Source organism: Pecten maximus, chromosome 5 (genome assembly GCF_902652985.1).
Source record: "Pecten maximus chromosome 5, xPecMax1.1, whole genome shotgun sequence".
Classification (NCBI taxonomy): domain Eukaryota; kingdom Metazoa; phylum Mollusca; class Bivalvia; order Pectinida; family Pectinidae; genus Pecten; species Pecten maximus.
Genome location: NC_047019.1, coordinates 35,603,114 through 35,610,702, shown reverse-complemented (window position 1 = coordinate 35,610,702; position 7,589 = coordinate 35,603,114). Strand labels below are relative to the sequence as shown.

At 33.8% G+C, this 7,589-nt stretch overlaps 1 non-coding gene across 1 annotated transcript; it reads left to right on the top strand.

Annotated features, from left to right (window-relative positions):
* The first annotated feature begins 1,187 nt into the window (after nt 1-1,187).
* Trnae-cuc lies at nt 1,188-1,259 on the top strand. The gene has a single exon. It is a non-coding gene; the product is annotated as a tRNA-Glu (tRNA).
* The last annotated feature ends 6,330 nt before the right edge of the window (nt 1,260-7,589 follow it).

The window sequence follows — 7,589 nt, the reverse complement described above, 5'->3', positions numbered from 1 at the left end:
GGACACGTTGTAATAGATCTTGAATAACTGCAATGGTTTTCTTTTATTTGTAGTTCCAGTTGTAAATTTAACACCAGGAAGGAAAATGAAATCCCCAGATCCTGAAAAAACGACTAACTACCTTCACCAGCCCAACAAGATGTATTGTTTAAAATGTCGTCATACTATAAACACTGAATGATATTACTGACGTGACCGGTATCATTATCTAGAATCTTTGAAAACAATTTTAATAGGGAATGTATACGTCTCGTGCAATTCCTTTGCTACATCCATGTAGCGGCTAATACCTGCATGTGTACACTGTATAAAAACCCATACTAGTGCCTTAAATAGTTTTACATTATAAGATACACAATACATAGATAAAATATTAACAATAGAAGATTGAGAAAGAAAACGATAGGGAACCGCTAATCTACAGATGTCAATAGAGGGTGTTCAGAGAAAAACTGTGTACTTATTACAGTTTTACTTTTAACGGTATGTTGTCCTAAAAATGGGGCCATGTGCTCTCAGTAACTTATGATTGAATGTCATACAGGCAAATAATGGTCAGTGTCTTTGATTTATTTTCTGATAGCGATTTTAAAATAAATCATTATTTTTTCAGTTAATGTAATCTTGTAATCTACCAGCTGTTTTTATACCTAGGTTTGTCGGCACCGAGCTACTTTTAAATGTTGCGCCTTTTACGACGGCAAATAAAGCTTCTTTAAGCCGTGGTCAACACTATTGTGACATACTTTTAACTCTTTATAGGTCCGTATTAATATATTCGGTTTTATGTCTATATTATGCCAAACAATTTGTTGACGAAAATTTACTTCCTGCGTAGAGAAGAAAATAGCATGATCAGAAAAAAATACATGAATGCTTAATCACGGACATATACTAACCAGAATCTTATACACGTCCTTGGCTAAACAAAGGGTTTATGTAACCAGAATCTAATACACGTCCGTGGCTATGTATACCGGGGTATGGCGGTCCCTCACAACACTAAACAAACAAGACGGTAACATTCATATGATACTTACATACATGTTTATATGTGTGTGTGTTTATGTAATTAAATGATAACAATAAAGCTGTAAAACGGCTCATCACTAGAACTAAAATATATTTTTTGACAGAGTGAGATTGGTACAGGAACCGTGTTTTCCGTACACGTGCATAACTGCATGTCCCAAGTGGTCTAGTGGTTAGGATTCCGCGCTCTCACCGCGGCGGCCGGGGTTCGATTCCCCGCTTGGGAAGGTATTTTTACAACTTCTCCTGATTTTTGCTTTTTATTTATTACAAAAAACAAAAAAAAAACCCAAAAAACTGACAACATCGAAAATTAAAAAAAAAAATGTTTTAAATGTCGCACCTTAGTTATATGTTTATACACTGCACGCCCAACAAATTGTAAGTATAGACACAGGGACCTGTCATAGGGACATTACACGAATCCCCAACTCACGGTCCACATTATATATATAATAGAACTATAGATATGATATAATTCCACCGGGCTTCATGAAGCTGATGGACCATTGGTTGGGTACCAAGCCCCTGTTGTCTTGTCATTTTAACTATTTATCGGGCTTTATTCCGCCTTTTAGCTATCTATCAACAACTTTTCTGGATTTTTGTTATCAATAAGATATCTGGAAACCCGAAATTGTAAAAGTCATACATTCTTAAAACAAACTGAGGTCTGGGCTTTCCCGTAGGCTGTTCTCGTTAGAAGCAAGCTGCATGTTTGGAAACTAATCTAAACATGATTTAAAAGAAATGAGTAATGTTTACTATATTTGTATATAGATTATAATATCTGCTGTCTTAGATTGAATCATTTAGAATTGAAAGTAAACTATATGAAGTATTGACGTTAGCAGTAAATGCTATAAAACTCTGTCGTCGACACGAAAGAACTACTTACTGGATATACTCCCAAATTATTATCTTTTCTTTCACGTTTCAATTCAGTTTCTTTATTCTGTAAGCCCTTCAGCCAGCTGATTAAAGTTAGTGTTGGATGCTTACACACACAATTACATTTAAGTCAACCACGTAATTCATCAATAACTTACACCATATGCGATATACATATACAGTAGAGTGGAATTAGATAAATAAACAATATTGGGATTTCTAGTACCAACAACAGACCCAGGAGGGTCTTGATGCTCCCCATCGGCTATTTATTTGTGAGTTTTTTGTAAGACTGATCTCTTTTCCTTTTTTTTTCTTTTTTTTCCCATTTATTCATTCGAACAAGGAGAACCTAAATATGAAATATAAAAGATATCTAAGATCTATTAATTAGAAATAGCAATACTAAACCTAAAGCCTCAGCCATTTCATTTTTTGGATCAGCCTGAAAATCAAATGGGCACAACTAAGGACCAAGGGGAACCTACATATGAAGTTTGAGAAAAATATTTTCGGCACTTAAGAAATGACGGTAAGAAGGAATGTTTACGTTCGAAAGGATCACGATCACAGTGCAATTTGAATAGTTCACCTATCTGTTCAACAAACAAAAAAGTTTCCATCACGTCGACGAAAAATTAATCGCCCATCAGCGACATTTGCTATTATTACACTTTGAGACAAAATTCCTTAAATATGAACAACAAACTTAAGTTCAAGAATATCACACTGAACGTATCAGTGTAGTGATACAAAGATAGGTATGATAGGACAGTGGTACAATATGTATAGGACGTAAATCAGCCCGCGATAGGATCACGGCTTCACACACACCGACATTACCGATATAAACAGACGATTCGACTCGTGTCTACCATATAGTTTACATGTTTATATCTATGTTGTGTATTCTCCTATCTGTATATCATACTCGTGACGTATTTAAATTTGTTATATATCTAGTGATATTGGGTGATACACCGAAAATAAATCATATCTTTTATAACTCCCTAATGTTGATAATATATACATATAGCTTCAAGCTATTTTTAGAATTCTGCAAAATAATTTACTGGAACACGTCTCAATTCCATAAACATATCTAGTTCTACCGATAAAGGTTTAAAAAGGAACACGTACAAAATATAAATCACACAGATATCTCCATACCAATGGAGTACTTTTGTAATCTGTTCAGGATAAAAAAAATCTACTTTTTTTTGTGGAAGTCGTTAATGTTTGAATTTGAAAAGTTTTCAACTGTGATAACTGCTGGGAGAGGGTTTCTTTTCTTCGAGTTGCGAGTTGCGAGTTACAAAATGCGATCGAGTTGCGAGTTGCAAAATGCGAGTTGCGAGTTACAAAGTGCGAGTTGCGAGTTACAAAGTGCGAGTTGCGAGTTACAAAATGCGAGTTGCGAGCTGCAAAGTGCGAGTTGCGAGTTACAAAGTGCGAGTTGCCAGTTAAAAGTGAACCTCCGCTGGGAAGAGTTTTCTAATCAATACATTCAAATCCATTCGTATGTACTGAATTTGATGAAGTATTCATATATTGTTGATGTTGTGATTTATAAGTGTGTGTGGGGAGTTACACGTAAAACAGGCACCACTTGTTGTAGAAAAGGACATTCAATTGCTTGATCCAAATCTTCATGTATTAACCATATCAACCTTACCATGACGAAGTACCTACTTGGAGCTTGGTGGGACATCCTGGATTTTTACGTGCGGTCAAGGCACTGACCGATAAGGCATGTATACATGACTAGGTTTTTAAGCACCCTCTCCGTTAGTTATGTGTTGGACTGCGGATTTCAAGACACCAAAGCATTTTATGAAAGACTGCACAAACCGTCAATGTATAAACTTATCCAAATTACTGTGTGTCAATAATATTAGCCGAAATTCGTAAGTTAGCCAGATATTCATATGGAGCCAACAAAGTCGGAATGTAATTAGGATATTATAGACATGACGCCTGTATATTATAATTGTTTCAGCATTAGTTAGAATTAATACGGCCGTATTCTGCCATTTTGTATGCATGAATTGTTGTATGATATATACATGTATATGTATCTTGGAATCCTATATGCTATGTTACATTAGGAAACAAATTGAATTGAATTGAGCCAGACCATAGCCTAGCGCCTTTGGTTATTTTACATTTATTCTCATGGTTCCCACTTTGAGGAAATAATATAAAAATGATATTTCTTGGTTGTTTTTTGTATGAATACCATATATATATTTCATCGAGTGGGCTTAAAACTTTGATATTTTTCTCAGTTGTTTCCTATTTTATTTAATTTTTCCTCATCTTTTTCGATGTTGGTTTAACTCTGCCGTTTGTCTATTTGTTTGCCGTAATCCTCTGAATGATCTAGTTCCAAATATGGATGACAAGTTACGAAGACAATTAACATAAAGTAAATAAATACAACGCTTTTTTTTCCAGAAATAAATTAAATGCAAATATTCTAGGATAGATATATCATATATTTTACACCACCTTATAATTATTGAAAATATTTGCGTAATAATATCACCGGCAACACACCTGTCAACATATGGTTAAGTGACATGTCTGTGGCGGTGAGAAGTGTAAGGCGACCTATTAAGGTCGTTTGCGGACGGACACGGAAGAGGAATACTGTACCAACATACAAATCTTGATTGCAAAGATCTGTGTGTTACATAAAGTGTACAGAAAAACTATGTTTTCTTTTAATAAATGTTGATCTTCAAACAATAGAGAGGTTTTAGTTCGTCATAAGAAAAAGTACAAGATGTATGAAGCAAGGATGAAACGTAATTATCTTAAGATAGAGGGTGATATGTTAAACTTTTTAAGGAAAAACCACCCCAAATCTTTTTATAAACATTTTTTATAATTTTCTAAGCTGAAGACTGAATAAGTTGGAAATTTATCCTTAAATTGTTTTTACGAACATTTTAAAGATATTGCTAATATTTCAGTAGATTCTTCCCCTGGACATACAGACCATGTAACAAATAACGAATGTATCTACTCTGATCTTGATAACGATTTTAGTATCGGTGAGTTGTTAGTTTCAATTAAGGGATTATCTACGGGTAAGTCATATGGATTATATGGGGTACTTAATGAATATTTTATTGTATGCAGTGATGTTTTCCAATTAAAATTATTCAACACCATATTACATGTGGGTTATTTCCCGAAAGTTTGGTCGGAAGGAGTCATCATTCCCTTAGCATAAGAAAGATGATAAAACTGATGTTAATAATTATAGGGGCATTGTGTTGATAAGTTATATAGATAAGTTGTTTACCTCCATTTTGAATAAACGTCTGCTTAAATTGAGTAAGAGCGAAGGTGTTTTATCTGATGCTCAGTTTGGCTTTAAGCCGGGAAGCGGTACCCGAGCGGTACCCGAAACACAATTTGTGTTCTTAATAGTTTGATTACCAAATCTTTACAAAGCAACAAAAGACTTTACTGTGTATGTGTCGACTCCAGAAATGCGTTTGATAGTATATCACATGATAAGTTATGGTTTAAACTATGGAAATCATGTGTAAGGGGACGTTTGTTGAATGTTATTACGTCTATATCTGTAAGTGTTAAGTCTTGTGTAAGGCTGCATGGTAGATTGTCTCTAATGTTCGACTTACAGGTCGGTTTATTACACGTGGAATCTTTGTCGCCGATTTTGATCTCTTTATTTGTCAATGACATGGAATCAGAATTAATTGGATCTTATTGTCAAAGTAATCATATCCAAATACTTAATCTGTTCTTAATTATGTATGCAGATGATACTGTGTCATTTTCTGAAGATATTGTTGACCTCCAAAATATGCTTGACTTTTTAAAGAGGTATCCGGAGTGTTGAAATTTGACTGTAAATGTAGATTTATTTGGTAACAATCTCTTATTTTTTCTAAAAATTACTATTTTCGTATTATCTACATTTACAGTCAAATTTCAACACTCCGGATAAAATAGCGATTGTTACCAAATAAACAGTGGAAATATAATTGAAAAATCATAGAAATGGTAGATCAGTTTTATTACTTAGGCTTGGTTTTTAATTATAATGGGAAATTTTCAGTGGTACAGAGTATCATTGCTGCGCAAGGCAGAAAGGCTTATTATCTCCTCAATCGTAAGATAAAGAAGTATATATTGAATGAAAATACTAAGTTATCATTATTTGATACCTATATATCATACATTTTGCATTATGGTTGTGGGATCTGGGGTTTCAACACCGCGCCACAGGTTGAAAAGCTACAATTGTCGTTTTTGAAATCTGTTTTGGGTATGAAAAAAGCTGTTAATAGTTCTATGGTTTATTTGAACTTGGTCGTTTTCCATATTATATACAGCGTTAGGTTTCTATTATTAAATACTGGCTGAAATTGTTGAAGACCGATAATTGTATATTGAGGGCTTGTTATAACGAATACTAGAACTTAATGCCAAAACCGAATTGTAAGCAAACTGGATTGTTTTCATTTGAAACATGATTTATATCAGGTTTCGGAGATGTATGGTTGTAACAGCATGTATTCAATGAAAAATATTTTTGTTGCTATATAAACAACGGATATATGATATTTTTATGTAAGAAGTTTGAAATAATTTAGAAAATTCTTCAAAGTGTCTCATATATAAACATATTGCCGACAAGTTTGTTACACAGGTCTACCTAAGCAAGCCTCTGAATAAAAAAATAATAAAAAATAAAACATATCTTAGCTAAATATAGAATGAGTGCACATTGTTGAATGTTTAAACTGGTAGATACCATAGTATCCCTAGATCTGAAAAGTTATGTACGGTATGTGAAAGTAATGAAGTTGGAGATGAAACTCATTTTATATTGTTGTGTCCAACTTATTCAGAATTAAGAGTTAAATAGATCAATCCATACTTTTACCGTCGACCATCGGTTTACAAAATAACAACTGTTCTCTAGCAATAATGTTAAAACTTCATGGAATTTTGGAAGATATTTAATTCATGCTACGGCTAAGAGAAAATTACTTTTAAATAGTTAAGATATTGTTCATATTTGCCACCTTTCTAACGTTATGTATCGAATTTTTATTGTTTGTCTTGTTTACAAGTACAGGTATGACATCAACAGTTTCTTTGGTATCTATGATCATGTTTTCCCTACTGTCCAAAACGAGGGTTTATATTACTCATTATATGAACTTTTTCATGAAGGCGTCATGCTATGATGCATTGATTATGTTTTGAAATAAGCTGGCTGTGTTCTCCGCCATCTTGTACAATGGAATATGTTATAATTTGTATGTATTTTATGATCCTTTATGCTGATGCATACAGAATAACATAAAACTTGTGAAAAAATACTCATTGGAGACGGACATTAATCGTGACGAGACAAATGCTCGTTTGACGTGAGCTCTGAAGACTGGCTTGTTGTTCATACAAGTTGAATGTCACTACCCCATTACATATCGGAGGATTGAAGATTTATTCTGTAATGGCGACTGGGTTTCCCTAGTAATAGTGTACAATTCATGAACAACTGGGACGAAGGTTAACCATTATTTGTTGATGACAGAATATGGGAGATTCAAACTGATGTTAATATTGCCGTGGTAATTCAGACTGCGGATATTCTTATTCCTGACATTGTTAGTGAT